This window comes from Triturus cristatus, chromosome 1_2 (assembly GCF_964204655.1).
Source record: "Triturus cristatus chromosome 1_2, aTriCri1.1, whole genome shotgun sequence".
Classification (NCBI taxonomy): Eukaryota; Metazoa; Chordata; class Amphibia; order Caudata; family Salamandridae; genus Triturus; species Triturus cristatus.
In genome coordinates, this window is record NC_140580.1 from 767540312 (window position 1) to 767553622 (window position 13311).

Below are 13311 nucleotides of genomic sequence, written 5' to 3' on the forward strand. Positions count from 1 at the left end.
GTTGTTTAGCAGACTTTGAACATTTGCCGTAATCTTTGCTGGCAGGGCTCCAATGTGTATTTCACTGTAATAGAAAGTTCTGAAGGCCACCACGGCTAAAACAAGGGTGATTCTGTAGGGCACACTCAATAAGGACAGGATTAGACGAGGCAGCATAAGTAGTCATCTATGCCATGGTGGCAGTGTCTATGAAGTCACAGGCACTTTGGCATCAAGAAGAATGCCCCTGTTGCCGCCAATTTTAGAGAGCATTGGTAAAGGCCCATCACAGAAAGCTAAAAAAAAATGGAAGCTTGATGGGGCACCCAGGAAATATGGCAGATCTCTTCCTTAGAGGCTCTGAGCCAGAGCCAGACCTGTTGTATACACTTTTGAATAATTACAAGGCAATCAAAGATTTTCTGCCTTTTACACAGATCATTAGAGGCATTAATGTATACTTGTGTGTCATTGACATACATAAGGTGCCCATGTTAAATGTGACAAAAAAATTGCAAGTGGCTCCATGTAGACATTAAAGAGGGTTGGGTTAGTGCAGATCCATGTGGAACACTACAGGTGATGTCTATGTATGTGGACAGGTATCATATTACCTGGCTAGGCAAGAAGTGAACCAGTTAAGTGCCATACCGTCAATGCCACAGTTAGTGGCAAGCCTGCTGAGGAATGCATTATTTCTCCTTGTTTTTGCTTTTTCCATGTGTGCTGCCTTGTGCAGCACACATGGAAAAAGCAGAATACCAAGGTTTGTTTATGTACAGGAAGGGCCCCCTTCCAGTACATAAACAATCCTTTTTTTTAAAAGTCATTTTGTGACTTTCATGTGTGCTGGCATTTCAGGAGTGTTTATGTGCAGGAATGGACACCTTCCTACACATAAACAATCGTTCCCTGCATGCATGGTGCTAGGGTGTCTGCGTTGGCGCTACACTGCTAAGTGTAGTGCCATCGCAGGGGGAAACACAAGGCTGTACCATATTGTTGTAAATATGGTGCAGCCTTGCATTTCAGAAGTGGCGGAGTGAGGCATTAAGCCATGACGGCTAATGCCTCACTCCGCCACATCACTTGTACATATCCCCCATAGTCTGGAAAGCTACAATTTGGTTTGTGTTGACCATGAGAGACAATTGATTTAAATGGGATGACAACTAACATTTCCCTGACACCGTTGAAGAGAATGTGAAAGCAAGATAAACCATAGACCTCAAACACTTGCACCGTAGGACCTGCCATTAATCGTAATTCAGTAATTACTATTGTAACTCCACACACCCTTTGATACTGGGGTAGTGTGTATATATATATATATATATATATATATATACACATACACACTCATGCCACGATTTACATAATGCCCCATGTCTTTCCATCTCATCTCCTACGTCCTGACTACTTTTATCCATTTCACAAAGTACACGCCACCTAGGGTACCTAGGTGATGCGAACATTGCCCCCCTCTTCTCTAAATTTGAATTCCCCTCCTTCTCTATTTCCTCCCTGCTCTATGCCTGTGTTTCTGTTAACTCTCTCAGTTCTTTCTGTCCCCTTCTTTCCTCTGCTCTCATATTACTATAACCCCAACCCCTCCTCCTGCCCGGGCTGACGGAAGCCCCCTCTTAGCTGTGCTCCTCCACCTCTCGGTCTCTCCCTTCCCTATTATTGAGGTACGATCCCTCCTCGGCCCCCCCTGCCCTCCGTCTTGCCATGCACTTCACTATGCTGTCAAGTGCTTGGGCCCGGCTCACGGAACCATTATGTTCTCTTGAAACTCCCTCCCATGGCTTTCTTCGCCTGTCATTCGCCTGGGCCAGGCTCAGGGCGCGCCTTTCTGCTCTTTCTTCCTGCTCCTTCCGCCGTGTGGCTTTGCAGGGAGAACCCCATTTCTATCACTAAATGTCCTTTCCCTCTTTTTCTTGTCCTGCTCTGCTCTAGGCTTCCCTTCCATGTCGCCGCTTTCTGGCTCTGTAACTCCGGTTCTCATTTCTCCCGTTTCTTTCCCTCATGCTGACAGAACTCCATCTCTGCTCCCTCTCGCCCCTTTCCCCTGCTCGTGGCCTGTGCCGGGCCAATGCTGACGGAACTCTCCCACTCTCTATGCCCCCCCCCTCACCTCCCGCGCACGGAGGCAGGCTCACGCAGCCCCGGCCCCACCCGCGCAGATGTTGGGTGTCATGCCTCTAATTGACACCGTGAAGCAGGCCCGGCCTGTGGCGCATCAATCTTTAATGCTGTTTTACAAACATCCTGGAAAGCGATGAAAAGATGTTTTAAAAGCTTTACAGGAGCATCGATGGCAAATCCCACTTTCAGCATCAATAATACACTCTCCCCCCTCCCACCACGGCCCCCCACCCCCGGCCTGCTGGGACCGCTCCAGATGGCGTGTCTGGGCTCAGGAGGCCGCCTTCTGCCTCAAATGAGCAGAAATACAGCAAAACGCGAGCCCACCACCAGGCCGAAATTGCAAACACATCACCATCGTTATTCGAACTCTCCAAAACCGGTCTTTTTATCTTGTACAATAAGGGAACAATATTTTATATCGTATATTTAAATGTAATTTCACTGTAATGGTTTTAATTAATTGTGCAATAAAAATTATCTATCTAGCTCCAAAATCGGCAGTATTAAAATAAGAGTGCAAACGCATTGTGTCTTTGTGGTGCGTGCAAAATCCGAGCACTACAAGACAACCTTGTGTATTTAACACAGCAATAGGGTTTCTCTGTTGCGGTTGCGTACCTTGTTCTATTTTTGAGGGACATCTTTTTAATTTTACAAATAAAATGTTAACAAACCTATAATATTTTAAGAATAAAACATCGTATTAAGGCAAGGCTTTAAAATATAACGTGAAAAAATTAACCACGCAAGGAAAGTTTACAGAGTATATCTTTTTTAAATGACGCACTCTAAAATTAGGTTTGCTTCATGTTTGTGCAAGTTAATTGTGTGACGCCCACTGGATTGTTAATTGCATGATATTCGTTTTTCAAAGTGTGTGTGTCTGTGTGTGTTGGATAATTTCCATTCATGTATAGGTATATAAATACAGCATCTCCCTAAATTGAAGAGCAAATGAGGTGGTGTGGGTGTTGATGGGCTTCTAGGCGCAGGGCTGGATTTCAGGGGCCGGAAAGCAAAAGACACACAAATGATGGACCGAATGCGGAACAAATCAAACCTTCACCTCCAGTCAATCCATCCTTCTTTTGCTCACTACGGCGCCCCAGTTTAGACCCAGCCATGTGCAAATCAGTCTTGACCCTACCCCTAATGGGAGCAGTCCAGCCCGAACTGCCAAACCAGGTTCTTCCTGAACCAGAAACAAGCATCCTGGGACCAGTTTCGGGGTATCACCCCTCATCAGCCTGGCTAGCTTGAATCCAGTGGCTCAGTGAGGCCGGCACCCATGCAGTTCGGGCTAGGGTTAAGACTGATTTGCATATGGCTGGGTCTAAACTGGACTGGCATGGGGGAAGATTTACAAGACCCTTGCGTGACTTTTGCGCTGCAGTTGCATCACTTTTTTGACGCAACAGCGGTGCAAACAATGCGGCCTATTTACAACGTAACACATCTAGGGAGATGCGTCACGTTGTAAAGCCCTGCGTCACATTATACCTGCGTCAGGTATAATGTATGCAGGGTGGGCGTTCCCACGCAGGAAGGCCTCATAAAATTGACTCCGTGAAATCTACAAGATTTCACTGCGTCACTTTTAGGACGCCACTGCGTCAAAGCCTTACGCCTGCTTCAAGCAGGTGTAAGTAGTGACGCAGTGTAGTGGGAATAGGCCTCAACACGCATTGCTGGAGTTGCGTTGTGCTTGCAACACGACTCCAGCAATGCGTGACTTTTCCGCCAAAAGATGCGTCAGAATTTCTGACGCATCTGTCAATCCTTGCGCCATAATGCGCCGTATTGTAAATACGGCGCATCTATGGTGGCGCAAGGGTTTCTAAGGGTGGCGCAGGGAAAGTGACGCATCTGTACATATGCGTCACCTTCGTGTAAATCTGCCCCATGGTGTGCAAAAACGATGGATTTAGGCCCAGATCTCTGTACTGGGGGTGAATGTTTGACATTGTTTCAGCATTCCGTCCATCAATTGTTCTTTTTCCTTTTGGATCTTAGGGGAAGCAGGGAGGAGAGTAAGTGCTAGTGGGAGAGAGGCTGAGGCGGAAAGGAGAAGGTCAGACGGAGCAGGATAATAAAGAGAGGGGCAGAGGCAGAGCAGGAGGGTACCTGGAGATGGCAGAGTTCTAAAGGAAACAGGCAGGAGTGAGAAGTAAATGAGATGTGGAGGAGCTATGGGTGGCTGAGGTTCGGCTTTGGATGCCATAAGGGGCGGCAGGAAACAAAGCCCTGGGCGTAGAAACGGGAGTTAAGCATAAGATAGGTTGGTTTGAGGTGGAAAGAGTCCTTTGAACAGCATAGAAGAGAGGGCTGGAGATGCATGTATCCCACCGATTCCTTGGTATTTCCAGACAAAAAAAACATTATGTGCTCATTTTAGGTTTGATCCCAAAAGTCCCAATCCAGCCATCCTTGGAACACCCACACGAGCAACCAGAGCAGTAGCATAGCAAGGGTACCATGGGACCTAATGCAAACCAGGAAAATGGGCCCTCATCCCTAGGTTTGGCAGTAAAAAACAGCAATAATTTGGATGTAGTGGCCATGGTGCCACCGCATCTGCTGCGCTATTGCTTGCCAGGCCTCTAACTATGGGTGTGTTTAGCCACACTGGGCCTCATCAGTTAGGTGCCCTATGTGAGCTCAGCTACACTATGGCCAAGTTATACCCATGCCACATAGAGCGCTTCAAAGTGGTGGGCTATATTCCGGATTCAATCTCAACCCCTGGGAATTACTCTGAGTGCATTAAGTTATATGGCATTTAATGCAAATATGTGCTCACCCTGTCCCGATGGTGGAGATCCCCTCCTGAATGGGATCAATGAGCGTAGAGTGGTTATAGGGAGATAAAACAAGAGAGACTTAGAGGAACAGCATCATGGATGAGGGAATGCATAAACGGGTCCAGACAGGAGCTGAAGGAAGCAACAGGAGGGCTGAAGAGATAAACAGATGGGCTGACGGGAGAAGGAGATTGTCAGACCTGACAGTGACAAGAGTTGCCAAATTTTTGAAAAAGTTTTTCTGAGAATCCATCCAATCGCTCTTCTGTTTTTCCCAGTTTTTCCATTATTTTATCTAAAACGTTGGCAAACAACCGGATCCTACATGCTGCAACCATATATGCCAGGATCCAAACTTAAATATAATTAGCTTTGTCATGAAGGATTGCTTACAGTAACCTATGTTCCTGGAGGAAACAGTAATTGACAGTAGCACGTCAGTAAACGTGTTGCGGATGTGTACACATGAGCCTGGTTCTAGATGTTCCTGAAGGAATCCATGCTCTACAGATATAAGGCAAGTCTAATTAGCTTCTCTAGTGCAAGGAATGGAGAGTACCCTTCTCGTTCAAACCCCTCAGGTGAGTCTACATGAAGGTAGAGTTTGTGTTCTGTAGCTTGTAATTTAACAGGATGGCTTTTGATAGGCCACGTGCAGAATTGTAAGAAACCTTTAGTTTCTCCCTGTGGGATAGCTCCTCTTCCTATCAGATGTCAGTCTTCCAAGCCGGAAAACAGAATTCTGAGAAAAGGGACGAAAATCCCAGTTCTCTTCGGGGTAACGTAATAGTTGGGTGAACATTTATGGTGTGAATGAAGAATCTGGAATATATGATAATGTGCTAATGGACCCACACTCATTTGACTACCATCAAATGTCCTATACACGCCTTCATAGGCCCGTTCAATTACGCACAGCAGGCTCTCTCCCTGCTTGTAAATTTACCCTGTTTAAAATAACCCTGGACCTCAAGCGTAGACAAGTCAGTGCTGCTTTGATCAAACAAAACTGCACACAGGCACTCCTATCTGTTGCAGACTGCTCTCAGTGGATAGAGGTCATTTAGTTGATTTCATGTCCCTTATCCGAAAGCTCCCAAACTGCTATTGGTCTCCTTAGGAGGCAAATTGGGTACTTGCTTAATCTCATGCTCAGTGCTCAATTTGAGCTGGTGGTTGCTGGTACTCTTTCTTTTACAAGTTAAGGACTGATCGTACCCATTAACATGAGATCAGTGCAAGAGACCCCATGGCTCCAGAAGGCACATGCTGGGAGTGACCCACATGCTGCAGTTTCTAGATGCAGAGTGTAGTTCCCGGTGGTGTAGAAGACTGCTTACCTTGTTGGAGCTCAGGCAGTATTGTTCTTTGGTTAGCTCCATTTGAGAATTATCAATGCAGAATATACTTCTCAATGACAATATTTGTGTTCAAATTCTGATTTGTCCTGTCATCACAAAATTTTGAGTTCAGCACTGTGACAGTACATGTGCACTTTGTCGGGAGATGAGGTGCCATAATCAAAGAGACAGTAATAGTCACAGTGCTTAATTTGCGAAAAGAAAACTAATGGGTCTGAATGTTTCTCAGAAACCTGTCTAGATGGCTGTCAAATGTCGTGGTTGCTGAATACCAAAGCATTTAGCCTTAATTCCACCACATGCCTCTTTCTTCCACCAACATGGTCTTCCTGCCCCTTTATTTCACTCTTGGAGGTTCTTTTTCATCCCTGCTTTCACCCTTTTTTACTGTTTCTGTCTTTCTCTTCCTCCTCCTGATGATTAAAAATAGTCTCAGTCTCCAAAAAAGAGTGCTGGTGGCCCCCCCTTGAACTTTGGTTCAAATTAAGCAATGATTCCAATTAGTTACAATTTCATATCTAGTGACCCAGGAGCCAATTCGCAAAACTTTTTACATTCAGAATAGTCACTTAATTTTTTCAAATTTGGGAAAGTGACAGCAAATAGCATATATGGATTTGTGAAATTGGGACTTCTATACGTTTATGGTTGCGGATGGACTGAACAATCTACCGGTTTCCAGATTTTAGTCATATTAGTTGAAACATTAAGAGTATTCACAAATATCCGCTGTCCATATCCCCACCTCAACCTGTCACAAAACTATATTACAAAAAGGTAGAAATAAGCGTAATCTCCCAAACAGTTTCATCTTTGCAGAAGAGGTAGAAACCATTTCTCCACACGGAAAATTATTTTCAATCAGTGACGTAGCTAGGCCTTTCCTTTTGCCGCTCATGGCGGTCCCAGCCTTTGCCGCCGCGGCCATAAAAGCGGGGGGGGGGGGTGCTGGCGAACAAATCCTGCATTTGCTGCCCGGCACGGCCCCAGGTATGAGCGGGGTGGGAGGAGGCTGGCGCCCCTAAAGCTCGTTCCACCCGGGGAGGACCGCCTCCCCCTTGCTACGCCACAGCTTTCAATTGTGAAAAAAACAGCAAGGTATGTAAGCCTATGTTGCTGTTTTCTTCACAATTTAAAGAAATTTTCTATTTGGAGAAATGTTTTCTATGTACTGCCTAAAATGGTTTGTACGTAGTGCCTAAACTTACACCTGTGGGTTTCCTGCCTGCACATAATCTACAGAGGTAGGCATAATTGAAGAAAAGATATCTCCTCGAAATGTACTGTTTTCAGAGATTTCCCAGAGTACCGTTTCGCATTGGCAGGTCCACAATACAAAGACTTAAAATCGTCATATAATTTTGTTATTTTTAAACTAATTTACTATCCAATTTTGGCAAGTTTAAAAGGTAAAGTTTATAATTTTCCGCCAATTTCTCCCCCCCACTTGCTGTCCCCTGACATATTTCCTGCAGAATAGAGTGTCACTTTGTTACTTTCCTTGAAGCAGTCACACCAGAGTAATTAAACATATACATAGATCGAGTAACAAAGAATGTGCCTCCTGTTACTCTGTTTGCATGTTCACTGATGGTGCTGGTTTTTCGACTCTGAGAGTGCACTGAGGCTTGCTAACCAGGCCTCAGTGCCAGTGTTCTGACCCTAAACCAAGTTATGTTGAATTGGATACACCCAATTGGCAAGTACTGGCTTACTTATAAGTCCCTAGTATATGGTACCCCAGGTATCGAGGGCATGTAAGACAGAGTGTTCACCCAGGGCTGCAGTACTGTTTGTGCCACCCTGCATGTGACACAGACAAAATTGATCTAACAGAGCAGTGTGTGACACTGCCAGTTCAACTTTGCCATCATACCAAATGGCAGAGCCACCACTTTCCTTAAGTAATATATGTATGCCTCCCCTAAGAAAGGCCTATAAAGTCCTACAGCAAGAAGCTGTATATATTACTCAGTAAGACATATGATTTTTTAGCAACACTTCCAAATTGTCGTTTTGCTATGGAAAGGTTAAGAGCCCCATAGGCTAACACAGGGTTCTCAACTGGCACCCCAGCCTGACTAACTTCTAAATGGGACCACCTAACAAAGTCAAGAAAGGAATCAAATTAATGGTGACATTTACTCCGACCAAATTCCCAGGTCAGGTTTAAAGTCACTATTAAAGTTAAGCAACTTTTAGAAAGTTGTCACTCTGCACTCCAGGTAGTACAGTGGCTTCACAAAAGCACTGACACATAGACAGGTTTTTGACTGCCTGGGTAGACATGTGAATGACTCCCAGGCCCGGGAACAGAGGCAGTTGCTGCAGAGTGAGGTGTCACCTCCTCTCTCAGGATGGCTACTCAGGGTGTTAGCCCAAAAGTCAGGTTTCAAAGGTGAAGCTGCCTTTGCAAGGCTGCTTCTGCCAACATCCCTGAGCAGGATACCTTTTGTTCCTCCAGACAATTAGGAGGCAGAGGTAAGGAAGGGAAACCTGTGTCCAACCCGTTTTTGCCATGGGCGTGTAGCCCACTGGTAGCCACACCTCTAGGGTGGGCTACCCGGATCCCGATGACCGAGAAAGGGTTGTGCCATCTTGAAAGGGGCAAGAATGGGGCACTCTTGGATAGCCAGATGCCACCTATCACAGGAACTTCATGACTAGAGAGGAGGGAAGCCAGTAGCCTGTTGACTAGTGACAGAATGGTCCCCTCAGGGAAATTTCCTGGGATCAGTAGGGCACCCCTGGCATCCTGCCCTTCAGTTCACACTGAAGATGGGAAGAGGACCCAAGAAGCAATGCCCTGCTGCCTTTTAGCTGCATGAAGAGAGGCTGCACTGTTGCGATGACTGAAGCTGCTGTACCTTTGGGCTCGCACCACAACACCCATGGTCTGAGAAACCACCAGAGACACCCCTGTCAACTGCACCACAACCTGAGTATCCTTTTGAGCATCTTTGCCTGCATCCCTAAGCACCACTCCATTGACTTCAATGGGGGTTGTGCTGTAGAGTTTGAAAATTGCTCTGGTGGCCAGGTAACTGCCCCAGCAAACACAAGGAGGTGATGGACGGAGCGCTGAAACTTTTCAGACACTCACCCCCAGTCACAGATCTGTGTTGAATCCATCATCATTGCCACCCAAGTCAGAGCCAGCCATATGCAAATCAGTCTTGACCCTGTGCCTCATGGGAACAGTCCAGACCGAACTGCCAAGTCAGATCTTCCCTGGACCGGAAACAAGCATCCTGGGACTGGTTTTGGCGTAACACCCCTCATCAGCCAGGCTAGCCTGAATCCAGTGGCAAAGTGAGCAAGTGACCCGTGTCTGGGCATACCCTGCCAACTTATGGCAAACAAAGCAAACACAAGGAGATGATGGATGGAGTGCTGAAACGTTTTGGACACTCACCCCCAGTCACAGATCTGGTTTGAATCCATCATCGTTCTTTAGCTCACTTCGCCACCCCAACTCAGACCCAGCCATATGCAAATCAGTCTTGACCCTGTGCCTCATGAGAACACTGCAGACCGAACTGCCAAGTCAGATCTTCCCTGGACTGAAAACAAGCATCCTTGGACCGGTTTCGGGGTAACACCCCTCATCAGCCTTGACCTCGTACCTTTTGTATTTGGCCACCCAACTCAGGCCTGAGTACCCACACTAACATTTCCAAGCTTTTGAAAAGTTTACAAATGTTTTGTTGACCAATGCTTGTCTGTGGTTGCATTTAAAAGTGCTACAAGCGTATATAATCTGTATCTCCGGATTTTAATGATCAAGGGCTTTAAAATCTCATAAAAATACGCTCTATTTTTATAAATTGTTGTCATGTCTTTTCATTGATTTGTGTTTTTCTTATTTTGTTGTTTGGTGCTGTTAAATGCTTCACACAAAGGGGCCAATTAGGATGGCGGGTAGATCATCCCGCTGGGCCGGCAGTAGCCACCGCTGGCCCGGCGGGGGTGATCCGCCTGCCATCCATGCCTGAATGACCCCGCCATATTAGTATGGCTGAGGGGTCCACGATGGACAGAAAGACCGTCTGCCACTTTTCCGCCGGTCGAAAAAGGGGCATAATATGGTGGCATCCATATTACGATGCAGGCGGGGATATGCCTTTCCAAATGCCGCCATGAAAAGGCATGCGGTCTTTTGCATTGGGGGCCCGTTGCGGGCCCCCGGGGTGTTGGGGGGTTGTGGGGTGCACTTGGGGGGTACCCATGGTACCCCCCTACATTTGCATGCACAAGGTGGCACGCACCGCACGGTGCCTGTCACGTTGTGCATGCAAATGCACAACATGCCTTTTTTACATTGCAGCGGGTGCTGCTTACAGCACCACCCACCGCAATGGAAAAAATGCAGGCTGCAACCGCCATGGTGTCGGTCGCATCCTGATTGACATGGTGAGACCGCCGCACCTATGGCAGGCGGTCTCTTTTGCCGTTGCGGTGAGTCCGCCCGCCATCGTAATGATGCCCTAAGTTCCTTTGCCAAACCTTACTAGCCAGGGTTGAGCTAAGGTTGAGTAAACAGTAATATCCATAATTTTCTTTAAAAAATGACACAAAATTACGCATATTAAGTGAAATGCGCCTGGTCAATATTTGAAGTAAAATTGTTCATGAGGAAAGGCATACATGGAATATAAGTCACATAATATACTGCGGGAGACTTTTCCGAGCTTAAAATGGCTCTCATTCGTTTTATATTTCCCATAAAACATTTTCTACTCAAACCAATGTCCCTCAAGAAAAACGTTTTTTGAAAAGGATACCCAGAAAAAACAGGAAATACTCAAAACTCTACCCTATAACCTTGAATTCACATAGTTACACTTATATAGCACAACCTACACCTCAGCCTTATGATCGTAAATGGAAAGAAATTGGCACTCAGCATCCACCAAACCTGGTATTGTTGTGTACAACCACAACATGGGATTAACCTGGTTAAAACTAGCACACAAACCCAATATGGAAGACACAAGTCCTCCAGCAATATAACCAGTACCCTCTTAACCCATGGCCAGGCTGGGCAGTGGCCTGGGGGCCCTACGAGCATAAGGGCCCCTTGCAGATTAACACTGATTCTCCGTTAAACATTTTAATTCCTGTGAGTGGTTGTGTAGGCAAGGCCCAGGGCACTGCTTTGCCTGGCGGCCTATAATGCTGTTAAGACGGCCCTGAATATCACGGAGGGTAAACAGGAAAACAGCATCCTGTGTTTGTGTAACTGGGACCCACAATAAATCGAAGAAAGCTGGAATCAGTGTGGAGAAGTGGAAATGTCTCAACACCGGGTATTAATGTAGGACTGACCAAGCCTCTTGCATTTATATTGGGAGGACGTAATAATGTGGGGTGGGTAAGGTAATACTGTGGACCCCAGCACTCTACATTAATCTCGAAATAAGGATTTGGGATTTGAGGATAAAGGGTACAATAGTTCATAAAGCTAATCCTTTATTAGTCAACATTAATAAAGATAATCCTCTATGAGTCAATATTTGTTACTCAATACTGGAACTAGGTTGGCCAGAACAAACTCAATTAATTGACTGGTCCTTCCTGTACATAAATATTCATTCCTTGCTTTGCAGGTACCCTTGCACTATGGCGCAAAGGTATCTGTGTTGGCGCTAGGCAGCTATTTTTAGCGCCAGCGAAAACACAGGGGTGCACCATATTGTTGTAAATGCCTCTCATCCCTGCGTTTTGGAAATGGCAGAGCTGCAAAATTTGTCTCCGCCATTTCCTTGCAAATGTGCCCCAGACTATCATGTTTCTGCTGGTAGGGCCCCGCTGGCTCTGTCGGTGGAACTATGGACATGGAGCCAGCAGTGTAAGTACATCAGACCGCCTGCCTTTATTTAAAGTGGACAGTCTGATGTACTTTTTTTTCTCTTTGGGACTGCCAGGGAAAGCCAGATGTCATCAAATAAAAGAATAAATGCCCGGGTCCATCGTTTTTGTTCAGAAGCTGATGGCCGACACTGTGGAAGGTCAGGGTGCAGAATACCAAAGCTGCGTAGTCTTGATTCCAACGCATGCTTCTTTAATCCACCACCAGGCACTCCATATCTCTTTAGTGCACCCTTGCAGGTCCTTTTTCATCCCTACTTTCGCTCTTTTCAATGGTTTTCCATCTTTCTCTTCCTCCTTATTTTACCCATTTATATTTTCTCTCTCTTGATCAAATTATTTTGAGGAAAAATAATTGCCGGTCCCTAAAAATAAGTGCCGCTGGGTCCCACCTGCAGCCAATGGCTCAAATTATGCACTGCCTAGTGGACTTGCAGAGAAAAGAGCAAAAAAATGCCCCAACCCTGATAGGGTATTCGTTTTTTGATAAAATACATGTTTTATGATGTGAGTTTATTTTTACAAACACAGGTTTTCTGAGCTGCTGTAAGAAACATGTTGTCCCCTCAGCTAACATTTAATGCCTTCAGAGGAGTCACCAATCACCATAACGGCGGCTCCTCTGAAGGTACAGGGATCTCCGCAGTAGCGGCCAGTGGTGGGAGTGCTGCCGGGCACTGATGTGGGGAGAGTAAACATATAAATAAATAAAACAAATTTCCTGGCACGCGCTGCATCGCCAACTGCGATGCAGCGCACGCAACGAAATTTGTTTTATTTATTTATATGTTTACTTACCTCTAATTGGATATAATTCGTAGTTTACTACCCCCCACCCTTTCCCTCCCCCGCCCGCGTTAGCGCCCGGCAGCACTTCCACCACGGGCCGCTACTGAGTCTCCGCCGGGCTTGTGGAGATCTGGTGGGGGTTAGTCCGCCGGGGCAGAGGAGGTTATTACTTTCACTGCCCTGGAAGACGGCATGCTGGCCACAAACTTTACATGAATATACCGCATGAGATTGTGGGCATATGTCTTTATTTTCTGCCTGTGTTTCTCCATTTCCATTTATGACTCAATCTCCCTGTCTTTTATCTTCCATTCACTCCCCCTTCCTCAAAATATCATTGTTCTCCCTTTTTATTCCTA

General features: G+C 46.0%; 1 protein-coding gene across 1 annotated transcript in view; it reads left to right on the forward strand.

Annotated features, from left to right (window-relative positions):
- Positions 1–13311, forward strand: part of DRGX (dorsal root ganglia homeobox) — a 111402-nt gene that overhangs the window by 34446 nt on the left and 63645 nt on the right. The window lies entirely within an intron of this gene.